We start from the raw sequence: 20158 nt of genomic DNA, 5'->3' as shown, positions 1-20158 counted from the left end.
CCCTGCTGTCATGGAGGCATGGCAACAAGGTATAGCCACACCTCTCTTGTGTGTCAATACAACTTTATTTTTCTGAGACTGGACTCAGGTTAGTTCTGTAGATGATAGGAAACTTTTTCCTTCACTCAACTCTGCTTTAAAAGTTAGTATCTTTGGAATTAAATCTGGGACTCTCCTTTTGCTTTTGCTCCAGTTTTCAGCTCCCTGAAGGTGGTCTAATTTCTAGGGGATTAAGAGAAGTCTTGATCCCTAGACATTGGCAGGGGCTGCTTCTCTTGTTGGTGACATCCTCTGACCTTGCCACTTTCTGTTGTGGGCAAACCCAGGATTGGACACTGGATGTTAGTATTGACCTGGGATCAGATACTGTGTGTTGTATTGATTCAGGATCAGACACTGAGTGCTCATATTGACCAGGATGGACTTCTCTGGTTGCTCAATGGTAAAGAATCCACCTGCAATGCAGGAGCCTTAGGAGATGTAGATTCAATCCCTGGGTCTGGAAGATCCCCTGGAGGAGGAAAAGGCAACCCACTCCAGTATTGTTGCCTGGGAAATCCCATAGACAGAGGAGCCTGGTGGGCTACAGTCCATGGGGTTGCAAAGAGTCGGACACAACAGAAGTGATGAGCACTTTCACTTTCATGTTTTGAATGAGCAAGTGGCTCCCAAACTTGTAGTCAAAGGACAGATTAATATAAGACAAACAAGCTGGATTAAGGCTGTATAAACAGGAGTCCCACTAAATATGAAACTCAAAGAAGTGACCAGAACAGGTTTATCCCTTTCAGATAAAAAATACATGTATACCTATGGCTGATTCATGTTGATATATTGCAGAAACCATCACAACATTGTAAAGTAATTATTCTCCAATTAAAAATAAAGTTTTAAAAAAGAAACATTTGTGAAGAATTGACGGAAAAATAACTGGGGCTCAGTATAGTAAGATGATAAAAAAGCAATAAAATATTTTTCTACAGCCTTTTCAGCCCTAAACTCCCTGTCTCTGGTGATAAGGTTGCCTTCTACCCTCCTGGTTGTTGTTGTTTAGTGGCTAAGTCACGTCCAACTCTTTCGAGGCCTCAGAGACTGTAGCCCGCCAGGCTCCTCTGTCCAGGGGATTTCCCAGACAGGAATGGGAGGGCAATTTCATGGGAGATTTATCTTCTGCTTTCAGGGGGCAAAAGAGGGTCAGACTGTGCATCCTGCACTGGCTGTTTCTCAAATATCTTTAATTAAAAATAATCACTATGTCAAAATGGCATATTTGGAGGTGACATATTCTGAACCCTTACAGGCAAAAAGATCATTATTAGGCCATCATGAGTCTTCTGTACCCAAAGGGAAGTAAAAGCTCCTCAGCTCTCCAATCTTGGCTTTGTGTTTTTGTGTCTAGATCCTATAAAATGCCTATAAAATGCTTTCAAATTTTAGTACAGGCCGAATCTTGCAAAGTCTCTTCAGCATTTTCTCTGCATCTATATATAATTTCTCTTTTTAAAGGTGCTTTCTGGGAGTTTCCTGTTGTTCCAATGATTAAGAATCCACCTTGCAAAGCGGGAGATCCTTGGTTGTAGGTTGAAGACCCCATGTGCCACAGAGCATCTAAGCCCACCCACTGAAACCACTGAGCCCACACACGGCAACTGGAAGACTCCGCATGACGCAGCTAAGACACAACACAGCCAAATAAATAAACACTTCTTTAAAACGTGCTTTCTATTCCCAAGATAGGGGCTCTTCCTGCTCCCTGAGTGGAGGCTGGGAAGGGCAGGCGAGGACAAAGGGAATGAAATATTCATAGTTTAATATTAAATCATTACTTATTACACAAATATAACTGAAATGAAGAATTCTCTGGGTTTAACTTTGCCTTATGTTGAGTAAATTTGATGTAATAAATTCTCAGCTTCTGAGAGAATGGATCAGAAGGTCTGCACATGGCTCTGTGTGGCCGAGGGTCTATGACTGAATGACAGAAACTTGCAACTGTCTTTTCTAGCCTCATGAGACCAACGCTGTATCCCTGAGATCAATAATGACCACTTAGTGGAGGAAGGACAGTGCACGTGGTCCCATCTTTTATTCTTAAGACTGTCGTCTAAGGCTGGCACGTACAGCCGGCATGAGTGCAGCCTGGGTGAGTACTCCAATTACAATCCTTAGATGACCTTGAACATGTGCTTGTACAATAAAAAGTGTCCATCAGGGCCTCCCATCTCCCTGCCCACTGGCTCTCTGCATGATCCTGGGACCTCTGGACCTCACGACCTCACCCGCCGGCTCTGCCCAAAGCCATCAGGTCAACTAGATGCTTGTTTCATTCACTGAGTTTTTCTGAAAGCTGGGTGTTGCCTTGTGATTGAGGTCTGGGGACCTCTTTTTTTCCTGGAGTCTGTGCCCTTGGGGGCTAGTCTTCACAGAAAGGATGCCTGGATCCTGCCTTGGCTACACCACTGGCCTTACTTTGGCTGGGTCCCCAGTGACTCCTAAGCTCCAAGGTCAATGGACACTTTCCAGGCCGGATATTACTTGACAGCTGTGTCATTTGACACTGCTGATGGTACTTCCTTAATACATGTCTGTTAAAAAAAAATTATGGTTCCCTTTTGGCTTTCTTGAAGGTTGGACACAAATTCATATCGGCATAACTGGAAAAGCATTTTGTAATTTAGAAATATACTGTACTTAAATATGCAGAGTACATCATGAGAAACACTGGGCTGGAAGAAGCACAAGCTGGAATCAAGATTGCCAAGAGAAATATCAATAACCTCAGATACGTAGATGACACCACCCTTATGGCAGAAAGTGAAGAGGAACTAAAAAGCCTCTTGATGAAAGTGAAAAGAGAGTGAAAATGTTGGCTTAAAGCTCAACATTCAGAAAACTAAAATCATGACATGTGGTCCCATCACTTCATGGGAAATAGATGGCAAAATAGTGGAAACAGTGTCAGACTTTATTTTTTTGGGCTCCAAAATCACTGCAGATGGTGACTGCAGCCATGAAATTAAAAGATGCTTACTCCTTGGAAGGAAAGTTATGACCAACCTAGACAGCATATTGAAAAGCAGAGACATTACTTTGCCAACAAAGGTCCGTCTAGTCAAGCCTATGGTTTTTCCTGTGGTCATGTATGGATGTGAGAGTTGGACTGAAGAAAGCTGAGCACCGAAGAATTGATGCTTTTGAACTGTGGTATTGGAGAAGACTCTTGAGAGTCCCTTGGACTGCAAGGAGATCCAACCAGTCCATTCTAAAGGAGATCAGTCCTGGGTGTTCTTTGGAAGGACTGATGCTGAAGCTGAAACTCCAATACTTTGGCCACCTCACGTGAAGAGTTGACTCCTTGGAAAAGACTCTGATGCTGGGAGGGACTGGGGGCAGGAGGAGAAGGGGACGACAGAGGATGAGATGGCTGGATGGCATCACCGATTCGATTGACTTGAGTCTGAGTGAACTCCGGGAGTTGGTGATGGACAGGGAGGCCTGGCGTGCTGCAATTCATGGGGTCACAAAGAGTCAGACACGACTGAGCAACTGAAGTGAACTGAACTGAACTGAACTGACTCATTTTAAAAAATTATTTTGAAATAATGATAGCTTCATAGGAGGCTGTGGAGAAATGTACAGGGAAGTCCCAAGCATCCTTTTCCTGTCTTCTCTGCCCCCTTGTTTCCCTCTTTCATAGCTTGCATGTGCAGTTCAGTCACTTCAGTTGTATCCAACTCTTTGTGACCTCATGGACTGTAGCTCACCAGCCTCCTCTGTCCATGGAATTCTCCGGGCAAGAACACTGAAGCGGGTTGCCATGCCCTCCTCCAGGGGATCTTCCTGACCAAGGGATCGAACCCAGGTCTCCTGTGTCTCCTGCATTGGCAAATGGATTCTTTACTGTTGAGCCACCAAGGAAGCCCCTTTCATAGCTTAGATGACTGCAAACCCATGAAATTGACATTGGTGCTGTCCATAGAGGTTATTCGGATGTTACCAGTTTTATATTCACTTGTATGTGTGTGCATGTGTGTGTAGCTTTATGCAAGACGTGTGTGTGTGTGTGAGTAGCCTTGCAGAACCACCACCACAGTGCAGATATTGTAACATCTCCACAAGGCCCTCTCATGTTACCTTCCCTACCCACACCCATCTGTCCCTCCTTAACCCCTGGCAACCATTAATCCCCTCTCTGTCTCTGTAATGATGTTATTTCACGACGACTTTCACATTAATGGAATCAAGTAGCATGTATCCTTTTGAGAATGGCTTTTCTCAAGGCTCACCCAAGCTATTACATGAATCAATAGTCTGTTGGTTTTTTTTTTAATATCTTTTTATTGTGGTAAAAGTCACATAATGTAAAACATACTATTTTAACCATATTTAACTGCACAGTTCAATAGCACTAAGCACATTCCACTGTTGTGCAACTCTCACCATCATCCGTCTCCTGAATTTTCCACCTTCCTGAACTGAAACTCTGTCCCCATTAAACCCTAACTCCCTTTTCCCTCTCCCCCACTTCCCCTGGTCCCTGGCATCTACCAATGTATTTTCTGACTCTATGAATTTGACTATTCTAGGTACCTTGTATAAGTGGAATCAAGTAGTATTTGTATCTACTGCATAGAGGGTCACAAAAATCAGACATGACTAAAGCAACTAAGCATGTACTGCATATTGAAATACATTTTAAAGGTTAACTTTAAGTTAACTTTAGCTTCTTTTTTCCCCTGTGCTACAAGCTATTATGAGCATTCATTGACAGTTTTTTAAAATGTTTACAATTTCTTGAGTGAAAAATAAGTCTCCCTTTTCCTAAGATAAATCCCCAACAGGGCCATTACCGAGTTGTATGGTAAATCCACTTCTTTAGTTTTGAAAGGAGTTGCCAAACTACTTTTCAGAGTGGCTGTACTGTTTTGCATGCTCACCAGCCATGTCTGAGCCATCTGTCTTCTCTACATCCTCGCCAGTGTCTGGTGTTGTCACTGTTTTTCATTTCAGCCATTCTGATGGATGGGAATGATGTCTCACTGTAGTTTTACTTTAGCTAATTCCCCAATACTTGAAGGCCTCATATTGTTGGTAGGAAAGGCTTCCCTTATAACTCTAAAATAATCTGAATCAAATAAATCTTCTGTTGCAACAACCACAATGCCTAAAGTAGTGTGGAAAGCATTTTTGATATACATTCTAATGTCTTTTCTCTCTTAGTAATTTGGATAGGTTCTTTCTTCTTTTTAAATTTTGGCCACACTGGGTCCTTGCTGTGGCACGTGGGCTTCTCTTGTTGCAGAGCACAGGCTCTATAGGGTAAGGAATCAGTAGCCCCGTGGCATGTGAGATCCTAGTTCCCTGACCAGGGACTGAACTCATATCTTCTGCATTGGAAGGCGGGTTCTTAACCACTGGACCACCAGGGAGGTCCCTGGATATGTTCCTTCTGTAGGCCTTTCCGTCATTACAAACTCGAGGAACAGGAGGGTGGCTCACACCTAGGACAATGCAGTCCATTGTGTAGGAAGAAGAATGTGAAGTAGAAGAAGTTCTCACCCAGTAGGACGAGGAAGCAGAGGTGCTTCTGGCAAACGAGTTAATTCATTTATCAAACATCATGTATCCATTGTGTGACAGGTAATGTTCCCAGCTGTAGGGGAGATCAGTGAACTAACAGAGATCCCCAATCTCATAGAGCTGAGAACATTGCCCTCCTCCAAAATTAGAAAAAGGAAACAAAAAACAAAGATGAAATAAACCCCTTGAAGCAACACATATGAAGAGAGAGTACCCAAGAATAATATAAAATGATAAAATATCAGGGCTTCCCAGGTGGCTCAGTGGTAATTCACCTGCCAATGCAGGAGACATGTGTTCCATCCCTGATCTGGGAAGATCCCACGTGCTGCGGACCAACAACTACTGAGCCTGTGCTCTAGAGCCCAGGAGCCACAACCACTGAGCCCACACGCCCTAGAGCCTGTGCTCTGCAACAAGAGAAGCTACCACAGTGAGAAGCCCATGCAGAAAATAGAGAGGACCCCCCGCAGTAATGAAGACCCAGCTCAGCTGGAAATAAATACATTTTAAAAATTAAATCTTGGTTTAAAATATCTTTAAAAAACAATAAAATATCTAGTAGAAAAACATAGAGGTAACCATGGTGATCCTGAGTTAGACAGAGATTTCTTAGCTTAGGAACACCAAAATCACATCCACAAAAACAAAGATTAATCATTGGGACTTGGGTAAAATTAAAGAAGTTTGCTTTTTGAAAGGCTGTTAAGAGAATGAAGTGGCATGTTAATACAAAGGAATGTTATTTGGCAATAAAAGGGATTAAAGTACTGATACACGCCACAACATGGATGAACTTTGAAACCCTTATGGCTAAATGACAGAAGCCAGACACGAAAGGCCGCATTCAGTAGGATTCCATTTATATGAAATGTACAGAACAAGCAAATCCATCCAGACAGAAAGGAGATTAGTGGCTGCAGGGGTTGAAGGGAGGAGGGGAAGAGGAGGGGTATGGGGTTTCCTTATGGGGTGCTGAAATGTTCTGGAATTAGTCATGATGGTTGCACAACCTTGTTTATAGGCTGAAACCACCACATTGGACAATGGAACATGCTATGTGAACTTTATCTCCACTTGAAAAATGCAACACGTGTCACTGGAAGAATTTCAACAAATGTAATCACCATCCTCTTTCCAGAATAATCCTCCTCCTAAAACACACTCCCTCCTTTTTTTTTTTATTTCTTTATGAACAGAAAAAGAGGTAAGATAGCATTGGCTGGTGTACCCATTCAGAAAAGGCAGTGTTCTCTAGCTCCATGCCTTGCAGAGTCACTTTTACCTTTGACCCATGCCTGGAATGGATATGAGCCTTGCTATCTTGGGCCCTCTTGTTATCTTATGTCAGCATGGACATCTCCTAGCTTGCTCCAGAATACCTCCATCTTCATCTTGTTTGAGTTGGAAATACCATTTTCCACCCTTCGCTCACCCCATGATAGAAGCACCTTCACAGACATCACTGATGCTGAGAAACGCAAACATGGCAGCTGGAGATTGTGTGTATCTGAACTGGAGCTGAACCCTGTCCACACGTACATTACACTCTACCCCACCACGCTGATCTCATCTCCACAGATGCTCTGAGCCTCAGACTCAGCATGGTAGCTGTGACCTAGCTTTCCCCAAATACCCTCTACTATTGATAAAGGACCATTGACACCAAGGACTCTAGCTTACCAGCCTACTCTGTCCATGGGGTTCTCCAGGCAGGAATATTGGAGTGGGTAGCCATTCCCTTCTCCAGGGGATCTTTCCCACCCCAGGATCAAAGCCTAGCCTCCCACAATGCAGCAGATTCTTTACTGTCTGAGCCACCAGGAAAGCCCAGATAAAGGACAAAGGACTTTATCTCTGAAATCTGAATGTATTCTCCTCTTTCTAAACTCAATCAGACTCCCCATCTGACTGTTCCTCCCAAAACTGTGCTCCTCTTCTTGCAGTCTTCAGATCCCAACACAAATTGGATAGGCCCATATGGAAGCAAAAAATATACATAATGTAATTAAACAGGAGCAAAAGTCTGTGATTTACAGATCCACACACTGAGTCTCTGAACAACACTTCCAGGTCCAGGCCCTGCCTATCCCAGGCGTTCCTGTGTGGGGTCCTTCCTGGAAGATCCCAGGACTGAGCATCTCATCAGACTCAAAGAGGCTGGGTCAGGCAGCAGGCACTAAAGGAACTAGAGATGAGACACTGTCCAGGAGATAAGCATGCGGACATCCAGCCCCTCCTTTGAACTTCTTCCTACTCAACATTTGCCATTGATCCATAATCATCTAGGAATCTCCAGTGTCCACTGGGAATTTCTCTGGGATTTGTTCCACCCTTTTGCATGAATGATAACCCCCCAAAAGTCAGAGTTGTAATTGCAAGTTTAGGTCAACCTCCTGTAGTCTCTGTGTTTTTGTGAGTATGTCACCATTATTTCCAGGCCAAGGAGGTGAATACAGATGGAAGGTATGGTACCCCAGTGGGCAAATTTATCATGGCCCTTGGATACACTTCCTCATATTCAGTCCATCTAAAAACATGCTTGATCACTTTTCCAGACATTGTGTTGGGAGGTAGAGATACAGAGATGAATATACCCATACTGCATCCTAGGTTATCTATCCATTCTAGGGTGTTTCTGGAGCATAATCTTGGCCTCCTAAGAAAAAAGATTTCAGAAAGATAAGAATGCAATGTTTCTAATGCAAAACAAAACAAAGAAAAAAAGAACAAAAATCCCTAACCTTTGTCAGTGAACCTATTTGTTAGTCTCAAACCACGTGGATTCAGGGACTTCTCTGGTGATCCGATGGTTAAGACTCTGTGCCCCCCGTGCAGGGGGCCCAGGTTTGATTCCTGGTTGGGGAACTAAGATCCTGAATACTCCGTGGAGTGGCCAAAACAAATAAATAAAATAAAGAGATGTTATTTTTAAAGAAAATCAAAACATGTGGATTCACATTTTTGAGAACAGCTGGTCTTTCTCTCTGTGGTACATGATTTTTTTTTCTCCCACACTGCCTTCTCTGATGGAGATTGCTGGGCAAGAAGAGACAGTTCCAGTTTTAGGGACATGTGCCATTTGCTCCTGTCCTGTCAGGGGTCTCCACTGCCCTGTTTCTTTAACCTCGCCATAATTTCTGCCTTCCTCTTGTCCCAACAAATTACAGAGCTGGGGGACTTCCCTGGTGGTCCAGTGGTTGGGAATCTGCCTTCCAGTGCAGGGGATGCAGGTTCCAATTCTGGTCAGGGAGGTAAGAGCCCACGTACTATGAGGCAACCAAGCCTGTGCTCTGCAACAATAGAAGTCTGCATGCCACAACTAGAGAAAGCCTGGACACAGTGACAAAGATCCAGGGCAACCAGAAGAAAAATAACTAGTAAGAAAAATAAGTAGTAACTTTTAAAAATAATAAATAACAACTTATTTTATAAATTACAAAAAAAAAAATTAGAAAGCTGGGAGCTCCCTCTCCAGAAATGGTCTCCCCTTCCATCTTTCATTTCTCAGTGAGTCCACTCTATTCTTAGAGAGAGTGCAGTTAATTCTCAGCATCCTGAGAACCACCTCTCTGCTGGAGACCTTGTGTTCTCTCCCTCCTGCTGGGGTGAGGAATCTGTGCCCTGGGGATTGGGGTCAGCTGTCCCAAGGCTTCTGTAAGCACCACATCTTCTTCGTAGTTGTTCAATTGCTCAGTCATGTCCGACTCTTTTCTGACTTCATGGACTGCAGCACACCAGGCTTCCCTGTCCTTCACCATCTCCCAGAATTTGCTTAAATTCATGCCCATTGAGTTGGTGATGCCATCCAACCATCTCGTCCTCTGTCACCCCCTTCTCCTCCTGCCTTCAATGTTTCCCAGCATCAGGGTCTTTTACAATGAGTTGGCTCCTCTGATCAGGTGACCAAAGTATTGGAGCTTCAAGTTCAGCATACATCTTCTAGATCTGTGCAACTATGGTGTGGCAGTGGTGGCAGATGGATGTGCTTGAAAGGAGGGTCTCAGGAAGAGGCGGAACCCTCATGCTTGGTCAGTGCTCTCTGGCAGTGGGAGTCCAGGATGACCACCATCTGGCACTGAGGATGCCCAGCTGTTTGACATTACTCCTGGGCCTGCTGTTTCTACATCAGATCCACCAGTCGTTTCAGCTCATTGTCTCTGCTTGTCCAAGTGCTTCTTCAGGACCCGACGTGCTTTCCTTGGCAGCTGTGTTGGTAGCAGGGACGTTCCATGTTGCTTCAGGCACTTCTGCATATTCTATTTGAACCATCACACGTCTGAGACAGAAAGTCTGCATTCCTGCGTGTTCTGGTGGAAGACCAAGCAAGTGGAACTCTCCCCCCACCCTTTGCCTATGGGTTGATCGTCCTGCCTACCTGCTCTGTTTCTTAGTCGTGTCCGACTCTTTGTGACCCCATAGACTATAGCCCGCCAGGCTCCCCTGCCCATGGGATTCTCCAGGCAAGAATACAGGAGTGGGTTACCATTGCCTTCTCCAGGGGATGTCCCTGACCCAGGGATGGAACCCAGGCCTCCTACATTGCAGGCAGATTCTTTACCATTTGAGCCACCAGGGAAGCCCCTTCTCAGAAATTCAACCTCAAAAACTCAGGGTTGGGTATGATGAATTGGGAGATTGGGATTGACATATATACACTGTTGATACTGTGCATATATACACTATTGTAAAATAGATAATTGATGAGAACCTTTAAAAAAAGTTATAAAAGACATTAAAATTAAAAAAAAACAAAACTAAAAAACTCAAGGTTTTCGTCTGTGAGCCAAACTGCCAAGCCAGATTTGTGTTCAGTTGCTACTCCCTTTATGAGGCGGACTCAGGTAGAATGTGCACATATGACCTGGTCAGTCTTTTTCAGGTCAAAGTGGAAGGGTCATTCTCCATACACCTGTCGTGTTGAATGTGATGCAGAGAAGAACAATGTTTCGCTTCAGTCATGTCCGACTCTTTGTGACCCCATGGACTGTAGCCTGCCAGACTCCTCTGTCCATGGGATTCTCCAGGCAAGAATACTGGAACGGGTTGCCATGCCCTCCTCCAGGGGATCTTCCCCACCCAGGGATGGAACCCTCATCTCTTGTGTCTCCTGCATTGGCAGGTGGGTTCTTTACCATTGCGCCACCTAATCACCAGCTTCTCATGGGCTCTTTGTGGGTATGATTCTTGGACTCGTTCATCTAGAAGAATCAGGCTGAGATAAGTTTCCTCTATTGCCCAAGCTTCTGGGAAACAGAATAAACAGAATTCGGAACTCCCTTTTCCTTATCTATTACCAAAATTCCCTCCAGCGTTAAACTTCTGGGTTTAACTGGGTTTTCCATAAAACCCAGTCAGCATCTTCCTTCCTCTTCAGGGGTTCTATCTTTGTCAGGCAATGTTGAGGTCCTGGGTAGGTGACCAGATGTCCTGGTTTTCTTCATTTCTGCAACATAGGACTTCCACTGCTAAAAAGGGAAAAGTTTCAAGTCAACCAGGATAAGTAGATTTCCCTAGTCCTGGGAAAAATAGACTTTTTTTTTTTTTTTTTTAGATGACCACTTTCTTCCTCATTCTTGGTTTTTAATTAATCAATCAATTTATTTTTGACTGCACTGGGTCGGATCTTTGTTGCTGTGTGCAGTGAGCAGGGGCTCCTCTCTGGTTGCAGCAGGCTGGCTTCTCATTGTGATGGCTTCTTGTTGCAGAGCACAGGCTCTATGGTGTGTGGGCTTCAGCAGTTGTGGCACCTGGGCCATGGCATGTGGATCTTAGTTCCCAGACCAGGGATCAAACCAGTGTCCCCTGAACTGGCAGGCAGATTCTCAACCACTAGACCAAAAGGGAAGTTCTGAAAAACAGGTTTCTTTGTAGACAAAGTCCTTTCCACATCTACACTATCAAATATTTCTAAAATTTAAGATTTATTTTTATTGAAAAGGAAAGGTGAAATTCTTTGCAGGCATAGCTTTAAAAATATTTTTTAATTTCTTGTTTTTCTGACAGAAAAATGAAGTGTGACTGTTCCTATTCTTTGCTGCAGTGAGGTATTTGTTACAAGACTGTCACTGATCATTGGTAAAGAGCTGGTCTTGGCAGATGTAAAAATCTGAGGCACTTGGGCTCTGTATGCTTCTGCAAAGTAGAATCCAGCAGGCTGAGGACAGCCCTTCAATAAGGAGACCCAGATTCTGGTGCCTTAAAGTGAAAGCAGAGAGCTGGGGTGTGTGAACCTGGATGGAGGTCTGTGGGCAGCCACTTTTTTCTCCCCAGCAGAATAACAGAGTCCCAGGGATCTCTGTAGTCTGCTACATGCTGAAGGTCTGAAGTCATGCTGGGGTTCAGTTCTTTTGGATGTTGGGCCATTTCCAGGATTGGAAGACCCTGGGCACACTGAGAACCAACATTCCCATCTTGGCCCTTGCCACACAGCTTGACTTTCTGCCTCTCTCCCATTACTTTAACTTCTTCTTTTTTTTTTTTTTTAATGGGGACCATTTTCAAAGTCTTTATTGAACATGTTACAATACTGCTTCTATTTTTTTAAATGTTTTGGTTTTTTGGCCACAAGGCATGTGGGATCTTAGCTCCCAGACCAGGGATTGAACCCATACTCCCTGCGTTAGAGGGTGGATTCTTAGCCACTGGACCACCAGGGAGTACCTCTGCCCTCTCTTCTTTATCTTCAGGCTGTCTGTTTGGAACACGCCATTTCTCTATGAAGCTGTCTTCTCAGGCAACAGAAAGTGCCTTCACCCTTGGGTTCTCAAGCGTTTCCTGGATGTTGTTTTTTAGAAATCCTTGTTGATCCTGGTTCAGATTAGGCTAAATGCCACCCCTCACTTACTACTCTTTGCACCTCCTCACACTTCCTCCCTGACCACATACCCACAAAATTGTAGGAGAATCACTCAAAGTAAGGGGCAAAGCTTGAAGATTCCAGAGTTGAAGCTCTTACTTCCCCAATCCTCCTGATCTTGGTCCTCTTTCTGTTTGCCCCCAACCCCAGCCCATCCCTCTCACTTGAGCTCAGCCAGTTTTCATCATGACCCAATGCTAACCGTGTCTCATCCCAGCTTGCCACTGCCCTCCATGCGTTCCATCTCCCTGAGGCAGACAGGAATGACAATACAAGTGTGCACACCCATCCCTGGCTCAGACACAGGGTCTGAGACCTATCCAGAAACCTCTCAAGCTGCCAGCAGTCGTGATGAACTCACTGTGGAGCTGGACAATTGAGGAACCTGCCTCTGCCTCCTCTGTCCAATGCTTGTGACTTAGAGCAAAATGAATTTCTTATGGTTTTTCCATAAAATTTTAATTTTTACTTTATATTGGAGTTGAGTTGATTTACAATGTTGTATAGTTTCAGCTGTCCAGCAAAGGAATTCCTTATCATTTAAAGACCATTCGCTGAGTTTCATGTACTTTCCGATGTATTGCACAGAGACTGGTGAACAGAAAGCCTGAAGAAGCCCCCACTGAAAGCCTCTTCAGGACCACAACCTGGGTCATTTCTCTTCTGTCCCACCTTCCAGGGAGCTGGCCCCTGGAAGAGGCCACACAGGAAGTGTGTGAGCACCCATGCCTAAGACAAAAGTCTCCTCCCCACCCCCCTTACGTGGTGACTTGGAAGGCATTAACACCTCATTCTGCCAGTGGGAAGTGAACCTAAGAAAACATAACTCCAAGGTTTCTAGCATCTTATTAGCGTTCGGGATCCTGGCTGCTCGCTGAGCTGATGTGACAAGGTGACTTTCCATGGCTTCCAAAGGCAGATCTCAGAAGACTAGCCGGGAGTCTGTCGGATCACCAAGGTTTCCAGTAACCCATGTGTGATGTCATCACGGTGGAGCTCAGTTCTGCGGGTCCAGCTTAGGCCCCAATGTGGCCATGATGAAAACATGGCAGCCCTCTAGGGATGTGGAGACTCCGTGAGAAACATGAGCCAGCACGGCTTTTACTGTCAAGGACCCTGGGGGACTGGCAGGGCTCACACACTGATAAACCGCTGTGATGAAATGTTTTTTTTCTTCCCCGTCAGCGCCAGGTCACGTTTCTTTGTTTTTGGCATTTTTATTCGAGTCTTAAGTGAAATGTGTGGGAAGAATTAGGAGCTGGGCTGTAGAACCAGAGGCCAGCTGCATTCCAGGCATTTTAATCTGGTGTCCTGCTGAGGGGCGGCTTACCTATTTCATGATTTATAAGGGTCTTGGGCTTGGAGACGGGAACCCATTAAGCACTTTCTGCAAAAGCAGAGCCAACAAGCTGGGCGCCCAGTGGGGAGGCTCTGCTTCTGATGGGCCCCATCTGTTGGGACCTGTTGACGAAGTCATGCAAATCACAGCCTTCTGAGTTCTTCCCCCAACCCACCTCCCCTTGTCCATTTGCAGGGTGGGTGCTCTCCACCTAAATCCTTAGCACTTTTATTTTATATTGGAGTATAACTGATTGACAATGTGACAGTTTCAGATACACAACAAAGGGACTCAGCCATACATATACATGTATCCGTTCTCTGCCAAACTCCTTTCCCATCCAGGCTGCCACATAACATTGAGCAGAATTCCCTGGGCTGTACAGTAGGACCTTGTCGGTTATCCATTTTACTTTTTTTCTTCATGTAAAGATTTCCTTTTATTAACATAACCACAATAGAATTTTTTACTTCATATTAGCAATCAAAATGGGCATTTTAAAATGACATTTGTCATTCATTAATGACATTTAATAATGCTACTCATTCAATCATAACAACTAAATAATATCATTTATTAATTCAAACACATAAAGTGCCTTATTGCTGTTTTTGTTTAGTCGCTAAGTGGTGTCTGACTCTTTGTGACCCCATGGACTGTAGCACACCAGGCTCCTCTGTCCATGGGATTTTCCAGGCAAGAATACTGGAGTGCGTAGCCATTTCCTTCACCAAGGGATTGTCACAACCCAGGGACTGAACCCATGTCTCCTGCATTTGCAGGCGGATTCCTTACCACTGAGCCACCTGGGAAGCCCTATCAAGTGCCTGCTGCTTCTGCTGCTAAGTCGCTTCAGTCGTGTCCGACACTGGATGAGACAAAGATAAAATTAGAGCAATAATTATACAACATCCCATCACAAATATGACAATAATTTCAGATATTTCATATCAAGGTTTTAAAAAAATTTCTAATGCATTTTTTAGAACTTTTTTATTTTGTACTAGGGTATAGCTGATTATCAAAGTTGTGATAGTTTCAGGCGCACAGCAAAGGGACTCAGCCATACATATACATGTATCCATTCTCCCCTAAACCCCTCTCCCATCCAGACTGCCACATAACACTGGGCAGAGTTCCCTGTGCTGTAACAGTAGGTCCTTGTTGGTTATCCATTTTAAATACAGCAGTGTTTACTTGTCCATCCCAAACTCTTTAACTATCCCTTACTCCATCCTTCCCCCAGGAGCCATAAGTTAGGAGCCTCATATTCTAGGGGTGGGGTTGGGTCTTCACTGTGTGGCTCCAGCCCTGTGTGCAGCAAGTGGCAGGTGCCACACAAGTGTTTATGGAAAGAGCATGCTTGAGAGGGTTTGCAGGAGAATTAACTTCATAACTGTTGGGCTTCAACATGGTTAACAGGGAGATGACCTTATTTTCCTCCCAGAGGAAGATAAGGAGCTGTTGGGAGGGGAGGCTGGGAGGTGGCTCTTGGAAATGGAGGGAGCACCGTGAGAACCTGGCCGATTCTTCCTGCTTTATTCCCCCTCCCAACCTGAGCAGCCTCACGCTTCCACATCCCTGTGCTTCATCCCCATTGCCTTTCACTGTTCATTGGGCCCCTCATCAATAACCTGAATCAGAATACTTTTATTCTTCATGCTTTTCTATATGCTACACTCTTAAAAATAATGAGTGTACATCATTAGTAACATCAGGAAAAGAATTACTATTGCTCTATCTATGATGAGAGTGTATTTTTATCTAGTTGTCTACTGCTGGGGGAGGAATAAAGGGAGGGTGCAGGTGAAGCCATGTCCTGGCAATTGTTTGGGCTTTTTTCACTATTTCTTCTCCTCTGAACTTACCTGGCAATTCCTGCACTGGCTGGTCTGGCATAGCTGTGTCCAGCCATGGCTCTTTCTTTTTTTCCTTTTTAAGTTCAAAGTTTCAAGGTTCAAACAAATTATTTATTTGGCCTCGCTATGTGGCATGCAGGATCTTAGTTCCTCGACAAGGGATCCAACGATTTCAAGGTAGTGTGGCTAAGTCATTTATTTTCTTATTCTGACAGATGATTTGCTTTTCATTATTTTTCAAGACTTTATAAGTAGTATACATTCTTCATAAAACAAATAACATTAAAAATTACAAGGATAGGGACTTCCCTGGTGGTCCAGTGGCTTAGACTCTGAGATCCCAACACAGGGGGACCAGCTTCAATTCCCTTTTCAGGGAACTAGATGCTGCAACTAAGATCGGGTGCACTCAAGTAAGCAAATAAATATATATATTTTTTTATTACATAAAAGGTAAATTCACTTGAGATTCTATCATGTGGAGATAGGTTACTAGAGTTTCATCTTTAATGAATATAAACGCACACAGAATTTTATATCAATGCAATGGAACATTCCTGGGTCAGGAAGATCTGTGGAGAAGGAAATGGCAACCCACTCCAGTATTCTTGCCTGGGAAATCCAAAGAACAGAGGAGCCTGGTGGGCTACAGTCTACTGGGACACATAGAGTTGGACATGACTGAGTGACTAACACTTCTTCTACTATGCAGCAAATTTGAGAAAAGTATACCATATGCTCATCACCAAGATGAAATAGCTGTTTAACATTTTGCCATAACTGCTTCAGATACTTTTTCTCCAGATGAATGGATAAAGAAGATGTGGCACATATACACAATGAAGTATCACTCAGCCATTAAAAGGAACAAAACTGGATCATTTGTAGAGACATGCATGGACTCACAGACTGTCACACAGAGTGAAGTAAGAGAAAACAGAAAGAGAAAAACACAAAAAGAGAAAAACAAATACCATATATTTCTTTTTATTTTCAATCAACACCTCTTTCTTTCCTCTGCCTTAATCTGCTTTAAGGAATTCAACCACACAAGTCACTCTGTCCACTCTTTCTCTCTCTATTCACAGTTGTACCTATCCATTTAGGAGATTCTTTTTAAAAAATGTTTGCTGCATATCTATTTATGCAGAAACACAATACGTAATTGCCCTGAGTTATAAAATATGTACAATCTTTTAAATGTAATAGTATGTTTTTAGAAGGTGCGCACACTTCTACAAAATCATTTTAAGTGCAGCACACAAATGTTGTGGGCCTACATCAATCAGTTGATTCATTTCTTTAATAAAGGATGCTTAGGCAGGTTCCCAGTTTTTCACTGCAACAAGCAATGCAGTAGATCTCCTTTTACCTGCCTTGTCTCACACATGTGGGAGGTTTCCTAGGACAGACACTTGGATTCACTGAGTCATAGGGTTTGTACATCTTTGATATGTCAGGATATTGTGTACCCTTCCCAGAGTGTCTGTCCTGTTTCCCCATATGGTCATAACAATTGAGTTATCAGACCTGGTACATCTGAGTGATAGACCTTATCTTGCTTTAATTTTGCATTTCCCTTCATTACTAGTGAGGTTCAGTCTTTTCTCAACATCTAATGCCACTGAGTTTCTATGAACTGGCAATTCAAACTCTGATCATTTATCTATTAAAAACAATTCTTTTTGTTTTTTTGATGCGGACCATTTTTAAAGTCTTTATTGAATTTGTTACAATCTTGTTTCTGTTTTATGTTTCGGTTTCTAGGGAAGTGAGCTCCTGGACCAAGGATTGAACCAGTAATCCCTGCACTGGAAGGCAATGTCTTAACAACTGGACCAACAGGGAAGCCTCTGGTCACTTATCTATTGAGTTGTATTTTTCGTATTGACTTTTATGACTCCTTATATTCAGAATAGTCTCTCTCAATGATGTGAATACCACTTCGTTAGGTACATACATTGCAAATATTTCTACCAGTTTATTGGTTGTCTTGTCCATTTCTTTAAGCTGATTATGTTTTAGTGACTTCAAACAAAACTTTTTTTTTTTTTTTCAAACAGAACTTTTACAAATTTCTGTATAGTTTGTGGTCTTTTTGCCTGGTTTAAAATCTCCTTCGCTAACTGATTTCATCAATATATTTTCCTAGATTTTTTTCTAAAGATTTTACATCTATTGCTTGTCAACACTCAGATGTTTTCATCTGCGGGGAATTTATCTTTTGTACATTGTGTAAGATAAGGGTACACTTACTTCTTTTCCCCATGTGCTTTTCCCTGGCACCATTTATTGGAAGTCTGTCTGGTCCCATGATTTGTAATGCTGACTCTTGTAAATAACAGCTTTGGCTTGCTTCAGAGGTGCACATACCAAATATTCTCCTTTCTGAACATGTGCATACTTTCAGATTCTTTATGGTATTCTACTAATCTAGTTTTCTCTATGCCAATCCCACATCTTCTTTTAAAAGAAAAATGTAGGCCATTTAAAAAAGTTTTTATTGAATTTTTTACAATAGTTGCTAGTTCATGTTTTGATTTTTTGGCCACAAGGCATGTGGGATCTTAGTTCCCCAACCAGGGATGGAACCTGCACCCCTTGCATTGTAAGGTGAAGTCTTAAACATGGGACCACCACTGGACTTCCAGGAAAGTCCCTGGGAGAATTTAAGAAAGAAATGAGTGTTTGAAGAGTACAACAGATACAAGGTTTTGTAATGAGACCTAAGATCAACCTTTTGTGTTCTTAGATAAGTCACTTAACTTCTTTGAGTCCCAATATCTGAATCTATAAACCAGGAGTAATATCTACATCGCAGAGGTTAATAATGGTCACAAAAATAGCATTTGCAAAGAGCCTTCCAGAGAGCCTTGCCTAACACACAAAGCTGAGAGTTATTAGCTTCTTTTAAAATTTTAGGTACCCAGATCCCCTGACAGTCACTCTTTAGCATACATGCTTTCTACACCCTTTTCTGGGGACAACAAAACACAGCCCTTAGGAAGAGTAATATGAGAGCATCTACCCAACTTCAAGAGCAGGTTCTATAAATTCTTCAGTGACAAAGCTGGCCTGGGCTATTCAGTGTTCAGAGCAAAGTCATTTTTATTGTAATGAAATTTTAAAAGGCAGTTCCATTAGTTACACATATACACAACTGACTTAATAACTGTTAGTCATAGAGAACATTCAAGAAATACAAATGATTTATCCACAGCACAGTTCACATTCATAAGAAGAAAGGTTAAAAGAGAAACGATTAAGTGCTGAAACTGTCCTCTGAAGCTCATCTGGGAATTATCTTGTTTTTGGAGGAAAATGAGATTGTTAACCGGAAGCAGGCTGCCTTGTTCCCATAAAAGGTGGAAAAACCTCCCTTTTCCCACCTCCACATGGTCACCACTCCACGGTCTTTGGCCCCAAGACCCAGGCACACCTACCTATGCATGAAGAGGTGCCGGTATTCCAGCATGATGCCTCTCAAGCTGCCCCAGCCCACAGGCAGCGAGGAAAAGGACAGTCAGATCCCTTTATACCCAAGATGAAGATCTGGCCAGGAGAGAGGGCTGAATGGACAAGTTGGGTTGTCCCTGGCAAGTCAGGACACAGCGACTTAATGATCAAACCCATACTTCCCAGTAAAAGAAGGAGCATTTCCACCCTGACTCATGACTGGCTACTGCTGTTAAGTGACCAGCATGGTCCTGCTTATGTCATAAATGTTAGGGAGCAGGTAGGTTGTGGTGGGGGGGCGGGGGTAGAGATTCAGGGCTCATCTGCTAGTCCAGGGGCTGACGTAGAGGGAAGGGAACATGGTCATTTCCCTGGGGCCTGACTCATCTCTAGACTGAGCCTGGTCACAGCACTGACAGTGTCAAGGGTGGCTGGTCTGGGGGACAGAGTCTCTTATGGACTCAGGAGAGTCATGCTCTTCAACGTCAGTCCCATCAACTATCAGTATTCTCATTGCAACAGGTATTCACGAAACAACAAAAGGGTGAATTTGATCAACTGGGAAGCAGAGAAGAATGTGGGTGTCTGTGATGCCTCTGTTGCTCCCTGAAACCAAAACTACAGATGAAGCCAGTAGGAGGCATATAGAGGCAGAATGTTCTAGAACCCCTGTAGCCACCATCGCAGTCACTAACCCAGCCTTGGCCAAGCCTCAGTGTGGCTGTATCTGTGTGCTCACCAATGGTTCAGGCAGCCACCACATGGCTTTAGAGGGGAGAGCCTTCTGCTTGCTCAGCCAAAGGAAGCCACTGGAAGGCCTGGGAGATGCAAGATGAGGTGTGAATGAGGAAGAGAGTCCTGGAGCCAAAGTCCTAGTGTTGTTCCCCTTCCCAATCCAGCTTTTTGTCCATCTCTAATAGGAAAGGAAGTTGAGCTGAAGGCCACGCTGACGCAGGGTCCATGGGCATCCTGGTCTCCTGGCTGGGCAGGATCAAGGCTTCTACAAACTGGTATTACTAGGCTCTCCAGGACTTTAATGCTCATTTGTCTCAAAATTCCTTGTGT

This window comes from Bison bison, unplaced genomic scaffold (assembly GCF_000754665.1).
Source record: "Bison bison bison isolate TAMUID 2011002044 unplaced genomic scaffold, Bison_UMD1.0 scf7180017864181, whole genome shotgun sequence".
NCBI lineage: Eukaryota > Metazoa > Chordata > Mammalia > Artiodactyla > Bovidae > Bison > Bison bison.
This window is presented reverse-complemented; position numbering follows the sequence as displayed.